At 39.8% G+C, this 17,587-nt stretch overlaps 1 long non-coding RNA gene across 1 annotated transcript in view; it reads right to left on the reverse strand.

Annotated features, from left to right (window-relative positions):
- The window catches only part of LOC117796274, a 34,815-nt gene extending 22,577 nt beyond the window's left edge, over window positions 1-12,238 (reverse strand). The window contains exon 1 of the long non-coding RNA XR_004620649.1: window positions 12,137-12,238. This is a non-coding gene — a long non-coding RNA (uncharacterized LOC117796274). The remainder of the gene's footprint in view (window positions 1-12,136) is intronic.
- Between the last annotated feature and the right edge of the window lie 5,349 nt (window positions 12,239-17,587).

A 17,587-nucleotide genomic window follows, 5' to 3' on the forward strand; every position in this document is an offset into this window, starting at 1 on the left:
CTTCTTCCCCCTAGATTATTTGAGAGTGAGTTCTTTTTTTTTTTTTAAGATTTTATTTATTTATTCAACAGAGATAGAGACAGCCAGCAAGAGAGGGAACACAAGCAGGGGGAGTGGGAGAGGAAGAAGCAGGCTCCCAACGGAGGAGCCTGATGTGGGGCTCTATCCCAGAACGCCAGGATCACGCCCTGAGCCAAAGGCAGATGCTTAACCGCCGTGCCATCCAGGCACTCCGAGAGTGAGTTCTTAATCTGATGCCCTATCCCCTCTGAAAAAGGACAAGAACATTCCCCTCCATAACCACTATATAACCATCCAAAGCAGGAAATCAAGTGATACATTACTGCCACCTAATCCTCAGACCCCATGAAAATTTCACCAATTTTTCTAACATTTTTGATAGCAAAGGGAGTATGTTCAGAAGCACACACTGCTTTTTGTCATCATATCTCTTTAGTCTTCTTTAGTCTGGAACGTTCTTCAGTCTGTTTTTGACTTTCATGGCCTTGACACCTTTGAAGATGACAGACCAGGTATTTTATAAAAGATTCCTCAGTCTGGGTTTGTCTGATTTCTCTCATAATTAAATTCAGGTTATGTATATTTGGCAAGAATATCACAGAAGCGATACTGTGTTCCCATCACGGCATCCCATCAGTGGTCCACAATTTCAATTTGTCCCATTACTGGGGATGTGCACTTTGATCACGCAAGGCAATGTCTGCCAGTCTTCATCCTCTTTGTAGTCAGTAAGTATTTTAAGGGGAGTGACTTTAAAATTAAAGACATATTGTTTCTATGTTTAACAAAGAATTGGCATTTTAACTCAGCCAAGACTTTGGAGACATAAGTTTCAGATCTGGTAGAAAAAGAGGAGAAGTAACTCTCCCAAAATCAGAGTCCCATTGGAAAGGATATTAGAATAGTTTTACCAAGAAACTCCTAAAAGTGGTGACAGATAAAATCCTTTGAAGTAAATAATGCAGAGATTTTTGTAGGAGGTGGAATCATTGGAAAACCTTTTCATCACTTTGTCATTTTAGTTTCTACCCGGACTTGTGTTAGAAGATGAGAGACTCGCTTTGATACTGGAGTGCAACTAGTTTAAACGCATCCTGTTCTTAACTTACAACAACAGCCTTCCAGGAGTTAGAAACTGGACTTGAAGAGTTTTAGGAGTATGTCTGAAATCAGAAGGCCAAGAAATTGGTGAGTTGCCTGGCTAAGAATGCCATAATGAGCTCTATGTGGGATATCGCTCTACTAGGAAGCAACTAGATACTGGATACTGCAGCGTATTCTAGACATGGGAGCCAGTGGTATCATCTTTAATGTCCTATCCTACAGAGTATCCTAGATAAAGGTGATGCTAATGTTATTTTCATTTCAGAAATAAGGTCCATAGATGTTGAGTGACTAGCCCTTCAGACCTAGAGCCAAAACCAGAGGCCAGCTCTTGGGAAAGGTCATGACTATGGAAGTCAGAGAGCTAGGAGAGCTGCTCTCATACCACCACCACTTCCTCTTGAGGGAAGATTTCCTTGTTCTCTCTGAACTTGTTCCCATGTCCATAGTTGCTATAGTCCCCTGAGACCATAATTGCCCACCTTGTTACCTGGTGTGCCATATATAATGGGGCCAAGACCCAAGCTTAGTCATCTCTGTGAATAAGACTGACCCTCAGAAAAATATACAGCATATGACTGATAAAATGTATTAAATATAAGCCATCTTATTTAATAAAATGCCTTTAAAACCCAGAGCCATATTCCCCAGAATTTATCTTCTTTTGTTAGCTATTTTTCCATACAAAGATATTTTGATAGGCCTATAATTTCTAAAATTTTCAGGGGTTTCTTTACCTGCTATCTTATAATAAAAGGTAAAATATTGAAACTTTCCTTGTTTTACCAGCCTCATTAGTCTTTAGGAATACTCAATATCTAATTTTAGGGGTTTTGACTTGGTTCAGATAATTTCCTAAAGATCTGGAACAAATTGGAATAAATAAATAAATTGGAAGAGCTTTGCATATTTTCTTACTTGAAATTATTTCTTCCATCTCCAGACCACTCTATGAGTTCTACTCTATAATGTGTGTGTATATATATATACACACACACACATATGCTGATATGTATATGAATATATATTTATAATATTCTTTTTTTTTAAATTTAATTTATTTATTTGACAGAGATAGAGACAGCCAGTGAGAGAGGGAACACAAGCAGTGGGAGTGGGAGAGGAAGAAGCAGGCTTCCAGCGAAGGAGCCTGATGTGGTGCTCGATCCCAGAACGCTGGGATCACGCCCTGAGCCAAAGGCAGACGCTTAATGACTGAGCCACCCAGGTGCCCCAATAATATTCTGAGGAATCTAGAAACGCACCAACAACATTTGCTAGAAGGAGGTATCATCGCCAAACAACCAAAATTGAGGGGGTAAGGGGGAACCAAATTTCAAACATCATGTTCCCTTGTCCAATCAGTTCAAGTTTTTCCCCCAGAAAATGTAATTTTAAGCATAACATCAGAAGGATGAAAAACATATGACACCCCCATTTTCTTTGGAACTGTAGAGATAATTAGAAGAGAACTGGAACAAGTAAAGACCAGTGGGGGTCGGGATGAGTAGTCATGAAGAAAGGAAGACACATGGGCTGACAAGTTGAAACAGATCGGACTAGGGATGGTGAGGAAGAGGGGGTGGGCAGGGAGGGGTCTACAGAAACAGAAGTAGGTGCCAGAAAATCAGAGTTGGCGAAGCTGGAGTTGCAAAGAGAATGAGCAGGGGCCTTCTCTGGGCAGAATCTAGCTGGACTCCTGGCTGCTTTTCCTGCTGACTTTTATTTATTCTCCCCTAAATTTTGTCCTCTTACACACACACACACACACACACACAAACACACACACATTCATCTTAAAGGTTTCCCTTCAAAAATAAAATATTCTGAGCTTTGGGTAAGAAGAGAAAAATTAAGTTATTTTTGACTAAGCAATAAGACCAACTGAACAACAACTTCAAGGGAAACACAAACCAGGAGCCTCTCCAAAGCTGTGCATAATTACCCTGCATACGTGCCTTCCCTCTGACAGGTACTGAATCGCCAGAGTCACACAACTAAGGCAAGTGGAAGAAACAGGTCATGCTCAACGACTTGCAGCCAAAGGGTGAGCCTGAGTTTTATAAGCTTGGGTGCAGTTATTATTAAAGGTGATCAATGTCAGACACTTGAGGAGCTAATAAAATGTTGCTGCTGAGGAACGAGTTAAATACCCACATGGAAGTAATAAGCAATGAAAAACAATAGGGCAGAAGATGGAAAATTCTACAGATGACCTGATTTCTTCCACAAATGAATGGGAAAAATAATAGGAGGGATTGTTATAAAGTTAGAGTCCTAAGAGAGCTCTCATCCAAATATAATATGTGAATTTTGTTTGGATCGTGATTCCAATTGATCAATCAATCAATCAATCCAATTATAGAAAGACAAGTTTGAGCCAGTCAGGGACATTTGAACATGAGGTTAGTTATTAGATAATATTAAGAAGGAATTATTGTTAATTTTATTAGGTATGATAACAGAATTATGTGTGTATACACAAACACAAACACACGCATACACACAAGCATTGCCCTTACCATTAGAGATACATACTGAAGAATTAGAGTCAAAATTATGCCTGGAATTTGCTTTAAAATACTCTAACAGCAACCAAAGAAGATGGAGAGGACAATAGGTATAACAGGATTGGGGGAAATATTAATAATTATTGAACCTGAATGATAGGTACAAAAAAGTTCATTATAGTTTCTCTCTACCTCTGTGTGTTTTTGAAATTTGACTTTAAAATTATTTAACAGATCCTGATACTGATACTGATCCCAGGCAGACTAAATAAATTAGTACTCTGGTTGAGGAAGGAAGAGAAAGCCCTTGGAGTCAGTATTTTTTACCCACCATCCCCACCCCAAGTGATTCTAATATTGCAGCCAAGATTGAAAACCACTTGATTATTAGGCATTATTTTTAATTCTACCAGAATGCTTAATCGATGACACATATGGTGTCCATACATCTTATTTTGGGCTTTTAAAAAAACCGCTTGAATAAAGCATCCCATAGAATTTTCCCCCTCCTTCATCATATATATATTTTTTAATTAAACTTGTTATTTTGAGATAATTTTAGAGTCACACACAATTGTAAGAAATAATAGAGATATCCCCTATACTTTTTACCAGTTTCCTCCAATGATAACATCTTGCAAAACTATGGTACAATATCATAATTGGGATATAGACACTGATACAATCAAGATACAAAACATTTCCATCACTGCCTGAAAACTTCATGTCTTTCCTCTTATAGCCACACCCACTGCTCTCACATTCCCACCCCTTCATTAATCTCAAGCACTCACTAATCTGTTCTTCATCTGTACATTTTGCTCATTCAGGAATGCTACATACATGGAATCATAAAGCATGTAGCACCCCCCCTTTTTTTAGAGAGAGCATGCATGCACAAGTGGTGGTGGGGGGAGGGGCAGAGGAAGACAGGGAGAATCCTAAGCAGGCTCCACGCCCAGAGTGGATCCAGACTCCGGGGCTCAATCTCACAACCCCGAGATCATGACCAGAGCCCAAATCAAGAGTTGGATGCTCAATTGACTGAGCCCCCCAGGCGCCCCAAGCATGTAACCCATTCTGATTGGCTTTTTTCCCCACACAATGTAACTCTCTGGAAATTCATCGAGGTTATAGCATGTATCAACAATTCCTTTCTTTTCAGTGCTGAGCAGGATTCCACAGTGTGGCTGTACCAGTTTGTTTAACCTTCATCTGTTGAAGGACTGCTGGACAGTTTCTGGGTTTTGGCTATTAGTAGTAAAGCTGCGATAACCATTTGTGTACAGGTTTTTGTGCGTAGACTTAAGTTTGATTTCTCCAGAATAAATGTCCAGGAGTATAATAGCTAGATAAATGGTAGTTACATGTTTAGTTTAAAACTAAAACAAAAACTATGAAACTGTTTTCCAGAGTAGCTATACCATTTTACATTCCCATCAGGAATATATTTGTGATCCAGTTTTTCACATCCTCACCAACATTTGGTGGTGTCACTATTTTTTATTTTTACCTTTTTGGTAGATGTATAGTGAGATCTCACTGTAGTCTCATCGCATTTCTCTGATGGCTAATGCCGTGGGACATCTTTTTATGTGCTGATTTTCCGTCTGTATTTACACTCCAGTGAAATGTCTTTTCATATATTTTGCTTATTTTCTAGATGGATTGTTTGTTTTATGCTGTTAATTTTACTAGACCTTTGTTGGATATTTGGTTTGCAAATATTTTCTCTAAGTCCATAGCTTGTATTTTCATCCTCATGACAGGCTGTCTCAAAGAGCAGAAGGTTTTAATTTTGAGGAAGTCCAATATATCGATTTTTCCTTCTGTGGATCAAGCTTTGGGTGGTTAAGTCTAAGAAAACTTTGCCTAGCCCTAAGTCCCAAAGATTTCTCCCATGTTTTGAAAAAGGTTTAGAAACTTATTTTAAGTTCCCATGGTTTGAAAAAATTGTAGTTGTATGTTTTACCCTTAGGCCCATTATCCTTTTGGAGTTGACTTTTGTGTAAGATGTAAGACTTAGGTGGAAGTTCAACCTGTTGCTTTTGGATGCCCAACTGCTCAACACCATTTATTGAGAAGGCCAGTTTCCCCCCCCCACTAAATTGCTTTTGCACTTTTGTAAAAAAAAATTGTATTTGTATGAGCCTACTTCTGGGTACTCTAACATTGATCCACGTGTTTTTCTCTCTGCCAATATCACACAGTCCTCGTCTTTCTGTTTCTACATGGTAAGTCTTGAAACCAAGTAGATTGATTCCTTCTGCTACCTTCTCTTTTTTCAAAATTATTTTAGTTCATCTGTTTTCTTTGCCTCTCCATATAAATTTTAGAATAATCTTTTCTATAGCTACAAAAAAAAATCATGTTAGAAAACTAACAGAATTAACATTTTTACTGTGTTGAGTCGCCAAACTCGATATAGGATGTATCTCCATTTAATTAGATCTTTGATTTACTTTATCAGCAAGTTATAGTTTTCAGCATGCATATCCCATATGTATTTTAAATGAACTTTAAATATATACCTAAGTATTTTGCTTTTTTGAGCAATTGTAAATGATATTGTGTTTTTAATATGAGTGTTTATGAATTCATTGCTAGTATATTGAAACAATTTTTTTTTAATGTTTATCTTGTATCCTTCGATCTTGCTGAACTAATTTATTAGTTCTAGGCATTTTCGTGTAGATTTTTGGTCTTTTCTGTGTAGACAATCATGTCATCTGACATAGAGGCAGGGTTTTGTTTTTGTTTTTGAACTATATAACTTATGCTTTCTTTTCTTGTTTTATTGCACTGACTAGAATGTCCAGAAATATACTGAATAAAAGTGATAAGAGTGGACATCCTTGCCTGGTTCTCAAACTTAGAGAGAAAACATTCAGTCTTTCCTCATTAATATAATGGCATCTGTAGGTTTTTTTTACAGATGTTCTATCAAGTTCAGGAAGTTCTCTATTTATATTTTTCTGAGCATTTTATCATGAATGGGTGTTGAATTTTGCCAAATATGTTTCCTGTATCAATTAATATAATCATGTGATTTTTATTCTTCACGCTGTTCATATGGTACATTACATTGATTGATTTTTTTTTAAAAGATTTTATTTATTTGGCAGAGAGAGACACAGCGAGAGAGGGAACACAAGCAGGGGGGAGTGGGAGAGGAAGAAGCAGGCTTCCCGCTGAGCAGGGAGCCCGATGTGGGGCTCGATCCCAGGACCCTGGGATCATGACCTGAGCCGAAGGCAGATGGTTAACGACTGAGCTACCCAGGCGTCCCTCACTGATTGATTTTTGAATATTGAACCAGCTTTACATCACTGGAATAAACCCCACTTGGTCATGTTGAATAATTCTTTGTATATATTGCAGAATTCTATTTGCTAATATGTGTTAAGGATTTTTGCATTTATATTCATGAGGAATATTTATCTGTGGGTTTCTTGTAATGTCTTTTGTTTTGTATCAGGATTATATTAGCTTCATAAAATGCATTAGGAATGTTATTTTCTATTTTCTGAAAGTGATTTCATAGAATTGGTGTTAATTCTTCTTTAAACATTTGGTCTAATTCTTAAGGGAAATTATCAAAGCCTGGCAGTATTTTTTTTAAGAAGTTTTTATTTAAAATTCAATTTCCTTAACACTATAGGGCTTTTCAAATCATCAATTTTATATTGGGTAAATTGTGATAGCTTGTGTTTTTTAGGAAATTGACCCATTTAATCTAAATTGTCAATTTTATGTATGTAGACTTATTCATAGTTTTCTCTTATTTTTATTCTTTTGATTTCTGAGGGGTCTGGAGTGATAACCTCTGTTTTAGTCCTGATATTATTAATTTGTGTCTTCTCTCCTCTTTTTTTCAAGGTTCTTAACATTGAAGCTTAGATTTATAATTTGAGATATTTCCTATTTTTAAGGTAAACATTTGGTGCACTGTTTTAACCATATACATATTTTGATATATTTTATTTTCATCTCTATTCAGTTTGATGTATTTTTTTTATTTCCCTCGAGACCCTCTCTTTAACCCATGCGATATTTTAAAATGTATTGTTTAGATCCTAAGTGTTTGGAGATTTTTCTGTTATCTTTCTGTTATTGCTTTCTTGCTCGGTTTCATTGTGTTTGGAAGACACTCCACATGACTTCAAATCTCTTAAATTTGTTTTGTGACCCAGGATATAGTCTATCCTTGTATATGTTCCTTGGGCACTTGAGAGAATGTGTATTATACTGTTGCTGAGTGGAATACTCTATAGTTGTTGATTAGACCCTGTCAGTTGACACTGCTGAGTTCTCTACTCTTGCTGATTTTTCTGTCTGGTTGTTCAATCCATTGTTGACAGAGGGGTGTTGAAGATTCCAACTATAATTGTAAATTTGTCTATTCTTATTTCAGTTCCATCAGTTTTGCTCACGTATTTTGTAGCCCTGTTTCTTTTAGCATACACATTTAGGATTGCTATGTCTTCCTTGTGGATTGATCCTTTTATCATTGTATAATTTTCTTTGTTCTGAAGTCTGCTTTATCTAATATTAATATGGTCACTCCTACCTTCTCTTTATTGATGTTTACATGATATATCTTTTTTTATTCTTTTACTTTAAACTTGCCTATATCACCATATTTATATTATACTATATATTATTAAGTGAGCTTCTTATAGATAAAATATAGTTGGATAATTTTTTAAATGTACTTTTAATTGTTATATTCAGTCCATTGATATTTAATATAATTATTGATACATAAAAAGTAAATCTGCCATTTAAGCTTTTGTTTTTTGTTTGTTTCCTCTGTTTTTCTATTTTCTTTTTCCTTTCTTCCTACTGGTTACTTGAAAGTTTTTTAGAATTCCATATTGGTTTTGATATATGTATAACATGATATAATAACATTTATTATTCATATATATGATATATAAATATATATGAAATATTAAAATACTAAATTTATATGAAATATATATGATATAAATTATTACAGCCTACTGATGTCATCATTTTTCCAGGTTTAGTGAAATGTAAAAGCCCTATTTCCCTTTAGGCCTATTATCCTCTCTGTTTATAATTATTTTAAATATTCACTGTATGTACAGTCAGAATCACATCAGCCAATGTTATAATTTTTGCTTCAGCCAGCCATAACACAGAATTTAGAAAACTCAAGAGGAGAAGTCAATTGTATTTACCCATATTTTTGCTTACCATGTTCTTTGTTCTTTCCTCATGTACCAAGAGTCTTGCTTTTATCATTTTCTTTCTGTTAGACGACTTCCTGTAGCTATTCTTTTAGGAATAGGTCTACTGATGATGAATTAATTCTCTTAATTTTCCTTTGTCTGAAAATGTATTGATTTATCCTTAATTCTTGAAGGATACTTCTGCTAGATTTGAGATTCTAGGTTGACAATTTTTTTCTTCCAGCATTTGAAAAATGTGCCATTTACTTCTGGCCTCAATGGTTTCTTGTAAGAAATCCACAGTCATTAAAATAGTTTTCCCCTGCAGGTAAGGTGTTGTTTCTTTCTCACAGTTTTCAAGAGTTTCTCATTGTCCTTAGTTCTCATAAGTTTAAATATGATGTGTCTTGTAGATTTCCTTGGGTTTCTCCTGTTTGGATTTGCTCATCTTAAGTCGTTAAGTCTATAACCCATGCCAGATTCAGGACACTTCAGTCACTATTTCTTCATTTTTTCTTATTTTCTCTCTATTGTTCAGATTGCATAGTTTCTTTCTTTCTTTTTTTTTTTTTTTTAAGATTTGTTTATTTTAGAGAGAGAGAGAATAAGCAGAAAGGGCAGTGGGAGAAGGAAAGAATCTCAAGCAGGCTCCATGATGAGCATAGAGCCTGATGCAGGGCTCAATCTCATCACCCTGAGATCATGACCTGAGCTGAAACCAAGAATCAAATGCTTACCCGACTGTACCACCCAAGCACCCCAGATTGCATAGTTTCTATTCTCTCTTTTCACTGAAATGCTTCTCTTTCCCTTCCATTCTGCTCTTAAGCCCATCCATTGACTTTTAAAATTTTGGTTCTTGTATTTTCTACTAAATTTTCCATTTGGTTTTTTTTTTAAAAAAAGATTTTATTTATTCATTTGACAGGGAGAGAGACAGCCTTTGAGAGAGGGAACACAAGCAGGGGGTATGGGAGAGGAAGAAGCTGGCTGCCACCAGAGCAGGGAGCCCGATGCGGGGCTCCATCACAGGACTCTGGGGTCATGCCCTGAGCTGAAGGCAGATGCTTAACGACTTGAGCAACCGAGGCACCTCTTGGCTTTTCTTTCTATCTTCGATTTCTTTGCTGAGATGTTCTATTTCTTTGCTAGACTTTCTATTTTTTTTTCATTTGCTTCAAGTGTGTTTGCAATTACTTACCGAAACACTTTTATGATGACTTCTTTAAAAATCTTTGTTAGATAATTTGAACATCTCTTATTTATCTTGGTGCTGATATCTGTTGATTGTCTTTTCTCATTCAGTTTGCAATCTTCCTAGTTCTTGATATGAGAAGTAATGTTCTATCGAAACCTGGATTTGGGGCCTATTTTGTTATGAACCTTATATAACCCTTTTGTGTTTGCTGACTTTTTCTGACATGCCCCTGGCAAGAGAAGGGGTGAATGCTGCCTTGTTATGGCCAGTTGGGAGCCGAAGTCCAGGTTCCCCACTTGGTCTCTGTTGACAGTGGACGGCAGGTACTTCTCACTACTACTGGGTGCGTGTAGGGGTTCTGGTTCCCCCCCAGGCCTCCACTGATACCTCCTTGACTGGGAGGTGTAGGAATCTTTCATTTCTTCTCCCCACGTGGCCTCCATTGATGTCATGGCTTCGTTCCCCCTGAGTAGTAGTCGCAGGGCTAACACTCTGTTAAGTCTCCTCTGACATCTCCTCAGTGGGGGGGTGGGGGGGTGGGCATGGCACCACATTATTATTGGGTGGGGGGGTGAGGAGGAACAATCCAGGCTCCTCAGTCAGACTTTGCTGGCATAGGTATAAGTGGGATCACAGTCTTTTCTGTGGGTTTGGCTATATTGGAGTAATTATTGTCTAAGAGTTTTCTGTCTTACGGGGTTGCCCGTTTCTCGGTCCTTTGGCTGGAGAGAGCAAGCTCTGTTGTGGCTTACTTTTGTTTGTGCCTGTTGTCATTTCCACATTGCCAGATTCTTCAGCTCCAAGTCTTGGAAATATGAAACAGCAGACAACCTAAAAACTTACTGCTGTACTATTCTTTGGGTCTCAAGGTCTCCAGCCTGTCTGCCTTCTTTCCACCTTTCAGGTTCTTCTTTAATGTGTTTTTTATGCTATGTCCAGACTTCTTAGTTGTACTTAATGGGAGGAATAGGAAACATATGGCTTCTCTAACTTTCCAGCAGCTTATAATATTTTAATACAATATATGATACTTACAAAAGATGTGTGTAAGTATGTGTGTGTGTTAGAAAGCATAATAGCATGAACACTAAATCTTTTAAATGTTAAATCTGTAATAGCGAATTGGACTTTTTCCTAGCAAAAAATGAAAACCATGCTACTCATTCCCAAACTAACTCCCTTTGGCTGACAATCTGTTAGACATTTTTGTGCTCTGAAATGTCTTTTGATTCTCAGAACCTGCTGAGGATAGACTCTTGGCCTCATGACCTAGTTAGCATAGCTCTGTTGTTGCTGTTGTTGTTATTTAAAAACCACCTTTCCTCTGTTCTGAAGTTTCCTGCCTCCCAGCCACATGTCAACATGGAGAGTGACACAGCCTTGCAGCTGGGAAGCCTGTGAAGCTGATGACTCAGGATGACTAAAATAAACACACTTCGTAGCTGAGGACTCTCCAGTCACAGGCTACTCTGACCCACTCTCCACTCCGTCCTGTGCCTTCTTCGTTTTTGTCCTTCTCCTGGATCCTTTCTTATTCTCCAGTGTAGCATGGTGTAGCTATCAGTCCATTTGCTATCTGTATTAATGAACATCAGTTATCGAGGAGAAGCATGCCAACAGCTGTTTGTTCAAAAAGAACCAGAGCAGGCACACGGGGAAGGGATTATACAAAACAGGGGGACCCTGACCAGGAGACAGGATCTCATAATTAATTGAAGATTACTTGGGAGGGCTCTAGCTTGGCCACCACACTCCCCCTCTTCTCCAGGGAGAGGTTTGATAGCACATGGATTTTCCCTTCGCTTCTCTTCTAGACTCTTTTCCTTTCTCCTGGCAGCACTCACCAAGCTTCAGGAAGTGATGGGGTACAGGAAGTGGACCTCATACTATTATGGAAGAGATGAGAGTCCCTGAGATCCCAAGAACACCACACGGAGCCATTCCCTCCTTAACAAGCGGTGTGAGCCTCCAAGCACCCCAGCGTACCGGAAGGCTAAGCAGCAGGGGTTATGTGTTCTGTCTACAATACACGATTTGGGTTGATTCTGGGAAAAGATCTAAACAAGTCTCACAAAGAACAAAGGGTTGCAGCTGTAATATCTTACCTTCTGAGAAACATAGCAGCTGGATCTTGCCTGTGAGGCTCTGTTTCTGCTCCCCACTTCTGTTTCTCTGGCACGGGAGCCGGGGTGGAAAACACACTGGGATTGTGGTCAGAGGAACCCAGTTCTGGTGCAGTGCCCTTCTTTAGAGCCATGTGATCTTGAACTAATCACTTTTGGCTTTGAGCCTCAGTTTTCTTGTGGATAAAAAAAGGACAATGGGTAAGGATACTCATTCTACAATCGGCTATTTATTACTTGATATAAAGGAATCATCTATAATTTTGTTGGGTGTGATCATGGCAACATGAAAATAGTATCATTATCTTGGATTTGCTCTAGATTACTCCTGTGAAAAAGAGAAGGAAGGGAGGTAGAGGACAGATGCAACAAGACTGGCAGAATGTGGATAATTGTTGAAGGAGAGTGTGGGGCTTGGGGACTGTTACGGTCGGCTGTCTACTTTTGTGTTTGAAATTGTCCATAAGTAAAAATTAAAAGAGTAATACCCAGCTTACATTCCAATAAGAGCAACCAGGTAATGGAAGAAGCATCCTTTGGAAACAGTGTCTTACTAGAAGAAGTGGTCTCTACCTGCTGCTCTCACGGTGTGAATAACTGTGTGAGGGTGCACCTCTCTCACCGATGGAGTCTGGCTGGAAGAGCTGTAACATGTCAGGACAGCAAACCCATGGAGGATTCGTCCTCACCGCCCCTGTCACTGCTGTCCACGTAAACGAAGATCAGGAGCGTCTTGTGGGCTGGAAGGTGGAGGGGTGTGTCCGCTACAAGTTGGTGTTCGCTGCCTCTCACTCTTTTCCCTCTTTGGTGTGTTTCCTGTTACAAGTTCCTTGCTGCCCTTCATTTCCTCTTAGATCTTTGCCTCCTCTGCTCGGGGGATGTTTTTCCCATTTCCTCTTCTTCTGGACTCTCCTTGCTTTCGTCCTCAGATTCAAGAAGAGGCAATGCAGGTGGACAAGGAAGATACTCAGATATGGAGAACTGAGTCAGCCCAAGGGTGGGGGTCAAGGCCGGATAGCCCGCTCACGTCTAGTGGTGGAATAAGGCAGATAAGCACAGGGTTATGAAATGAATTCGATTTCAGACATACGTATGGAGGATTGATAGGGTCTCAGAGAAGATGTGCTAACCTTATGTCTGGGCATTTCAATGGTGGGCAAGGTGAGGAGCTGTGTTCTCAGGAAGGGTGAGTCCTGAGCTCTGTGTTGAAGGCTGAGGAGGGGGCAGGAAGAAGGAATCACAACAAACCTATGGACAGAGGCTCTTCTTCCTCCTCCCGTTCTATAGCCCTCCTCTTGGGAGAATTCTAAATCAAATCACAAACCCGCTTCAGCTGCAAAATGACTAACCCACTGGCTCCATCTAGATAATACTTTTATTTATTTGGTGTTTTAATTTTTAAAATTCTTTTTTTATTTTTATTTTTTTATATGCTATTCCTTCTGTTCTTTTTTTATAATAATATTTTTATTATATTATGTTAGTCACCATACAGTACATCCCTGCTTATCGATGTAAAGTTCGATGATTCATTACTTGCGTATAACACCCAGTGCACCATGCAATACGTGCCCTCCTTGCTACCCATCACCAGTCTATCCCATTCCCCCACCCCCCTCCCCTCTGAAGCCCTCAGTTTGTTTCTCAGAGTCCATAGTCTCTCACGCTTCATTCCCCCTCTGATTAAAATTCTTTATTTAAATTCAGTTCAATTAACATATACTGTTATTATCATTTTCAGGGGGTAGAATTTAGTGATTCATGAGTTGCATATAATACCTGGTGCTCATTTAATGAGAGCTTATTAACAAGTGACAAATGATTATAAAACCACGAAGAGGCCCAGGTAGGTTTACAGAAAGAATGAATTTTTTTCACACCGATCAGGAAGGAACTGGATGGCCCTCAGACCGTTCCTGGCTGGGTTACTGAACCATACCCTCCCTCCAGGACAAAGGTTATTTTCAAACATGTTTGGTTCTTTTTGTTACTCTCTTCCACTAACAGGAAACTGTTTGTTTTCTGCATCCAATTTAGGGCCCATTACTCCTATTTCCTGTGTTTATTTTTGGTGACTGAGTCTCATGTTTCTCCTTGTTACAATTATCTTTTACTGCGCAGTCTCGTAATTTGGCCACAGGAGCAATGCTAGTTCATTATTCATAAGTTTTATAAACGACAAGCCAAACAGAGTCATTAAAAATATTAACACTTAATACCAAAATACGGTCCCTGCTTATTATCCTGCCCTGGGATAAGGTATGCTCACACAGAAGATGTCTTTCCTTCCTGTTCCTGAGAAGCCTGTCCTTGGGCTTCCCTGTCTACGCCCAACCAGAGTGGTCTCCTCTACTCTCCTGACTTCATCTTTATCAATGTCTCCCACTGACAGGTCCTCAGCTTCCAGAGGTAGTGCCTGAGCTCCAGGCCTATCTGTCCAACTGACATTGGACATCTCCATCCGAATGTTCCAGGGGCTCCCCAAACTTATGTTTGCCACCTCAAACTTGCTCCATTTCTTCTATTTTCCAGTAACAGGTATTCAGTGCCCATGCAAGTCATGTGGGAGCCTTGTTGAACTGCAACTCTGCTGCTTGTCCCCCTCCCCTCATCCAGTCCCTCACCAAGGCTGCCCAGACGCTTCAGAATGGAGTGACTTGCCCTTGGGCAAAGATGTCTCTTCCTTCTGCTTTCTGCCACTCATCTCTCACTCCTTGAAGTAACGGCTGCCACTGCTTCCAAAACAATTCCTTAAAACTTCTGTATTACTCTCATGCACTAAGTAAACCCATTAGCTTTTCCACTGCTTCAGTATGAATCCAAATTCTTTACGGCTATGCAAGGCCTTTCACATGCAGGCACCTCTCCAGGCTCACATCCCACCTCCCGCCTGGGACGTCGGTCAACACCGTCCTCATCTTCAGCTCTCGAGCTGCTCTGCTCCTTCTGACCCTCAGCCATTACACGCGTTTCTCGCTCCTTCTTCCTGGAATGCCCTATTCTTCTCAGTTTTGTCCCTTTGTAAGAAGAAAAAGTTACATTAGATAATCCCAGGACTCCTGCCTATTTCATTCTTTCATTTATTCACAAAGTCAACAAACACATACTAAGCACCTGCTATGCCAGGCATAGCTCCAGGGAGCGGCAGGTACCCGGACAGAAGGTGCCTGCCCTCACGGAGCTTAGATTCTAGTTGGAGGAGAGACAAGAAACAAGCAAAAAGAAGAACAAGTAGTGTGTTGGACTGTGATGAGTGCTGTGTAACAGGGGACGCAGAGGAGAGCAGTTTCATTATTTCTCCCCTTTCCACAAAGCGGGGGCATGCTGTATTTTTCTGTTTGTACTACTTTCCCAGGGCCACCATGACAAAGTGCCACAAACTTTGGTGGCTTACAGCAGCAAAAATTTATTCTCTCACAGTTCTGGAGGCTAGAAGTCCAAAATCGAGGTGCTAGGAGAGCCATACTCCCTCCGAAGGCTCTACGGGGGTACTTGGTGCTTGGTGGCCCCAGACATCCCCTGACTCACTGCAGGTGACACGACTCCAGTCTCTGCCATCATCTTCATGTGGCCTTTTCCCCACTTCATCCCTCTGTGACCTCTCCTCTTCTTATAAGGACACCAGTCATTGGACTTAGGAATCAATTTCATCTTGGGATCCTTAACTAATTACATCTGCAAAGACGCTACTCCAGATAAGGGCCCCGTCGGAGGCTGCAGGTGGACATACATTCTGGACACACTGTTCAACCCACTGTACTGTCTAAGCAGTGAGCGAGGCGTGGCTTCTTCTTACCTGCACAAAAGCAGGTTCATCTCTAATATTGAATTAAAGATGAACTTAAGCATAAACATGACCCAAGGGGATCCTGGTGTCAATTCAAACACTCCCTCATCAGGCAGGAGCTGTTTTCTCTTTTCTCAACCACATTTTTGCCCACGGAGGGAAAAGGGAGGGTAGAAACAGCTCAATAGTTAAGAGTGGCTTGTGGGACCTCAGCACGCGGCTCTGGAAAGGCTCTGAATTTTTCTGCTTCCTTGAGCATTGCTGGGATGTCTGTTAGAACAGCAGCACTTTTCAGAAGCAGGCAGAGAATGGGGTTTGCGGTGATCACAAGCCGATTTTTAAAAAATTTTATCTCTTCCATTTTTACTCCAACCACGAGTTAAAAAAAATGTCTTAGGTAATAATAGGTAACCAAACATAATAATTGAGCACAGCACTGTGTTTTATATGCCTTACCTTCTTTAATCTTCACAACAAATTTATGAAGTAGGTATTATTAATATTCCCATTTAATAGGTTGGAAAAAATACTGAGACTCAGATAAGAGCTAGTGTGATCATTCCCACCATTGAAGGCACGAGCCCGGGGGCAGGGGGGCGGGGAATCACCGTGGTTGATAATTTACAAACCGATGACATGGGCGTAGTGGTTCATTAGAGGAAGTACTTATATTTCGAAGCATTTGTTTACTTCACATTCTTTAATTATAGAATTTCTGCAACACCGATTTTCAACTTAATGCAGCTCAGGAAAGTGTTTATAATAGTTGCACTTGTTTCTGAGCGCTTGTTTGTGTGATTGGCAACTTTTACACATTTTTTGAGTATGTGTTTGCTTAAAGGTTTAGAAGTTTGTGTTTTTTTTTTTTTTCCGACGTAAACTTGGTTAAACAATGCTCAAGGATCCAAGGAACGGTAAAGGAAATGCCTACGAAATCATAGAGGATGATAAGATAGCGACCCAAACCAGCAAAGAACACAGAAGAATGAGAAGAAAAATCAGAAATGAGGCCAGGAGAGCAACATGATCTGAAACGATGGCAGGCAAGTTTCAAGGAGAGCAGCCAATTAACAATCACCAGCCAGGAAAAGCCCTTGCTTAGGGACTGGGGACTCAATGTGAGATCACACTGGGAAACATGAAGAACAAAGATGAACAAGTCGCAGACGCTCATTATAGGCCATCCTGTTGGCAAGAATTTGCCCACCCCTGGTTTGAGAACATCCGAGAGCTGTTTATGCATCAAGCAACGAAACAGCGATGATCGTTCTCAGAAGTCTCCTTGGGACTGGCTTTCACATCAAAGACACCACTGTGGTCCTCAGATTCTTTCAGTGTTTTATCTGAGAAAAATGTGTTTCTTGTGCTTGTGACAAAATAAATGAACATCAATTAGGTGCATTAATACTTTGTTAATACCTGGTGGACCATCCTATGCTAATGGAGCGTGGTTGGGAGTTTTCCACCTGCCCTTGACCAGGATGCCTTGAACTTGGGGGTGATGTCTGCCGGCACTGAGGCTAAGAGTCCTCTGCTAGTGTGTCTATTTTCGATGTGTCTGCTAAGTCTGCTTCCCTCCCTAGATAAATTTAGTTAGCCTGATTGAATAATCTCCCACCTCCACAATTCAGATAACTGGCAAGATT

Source organism: Ailuropoda melanoleuca, chromosome 15 (genome assembly GCF_002007445.2).
Source record: "Ailuropoda melanoleuca isolate Jingjing chromosome 15, ASM200744v2, whole genome shotgun sequence".
NCBI lineage: Eukaryota > Metazoa > Chordata > Mammalia > Carnivora > Ursidae > Ailuropoda > Ailuropoda melanoleuca.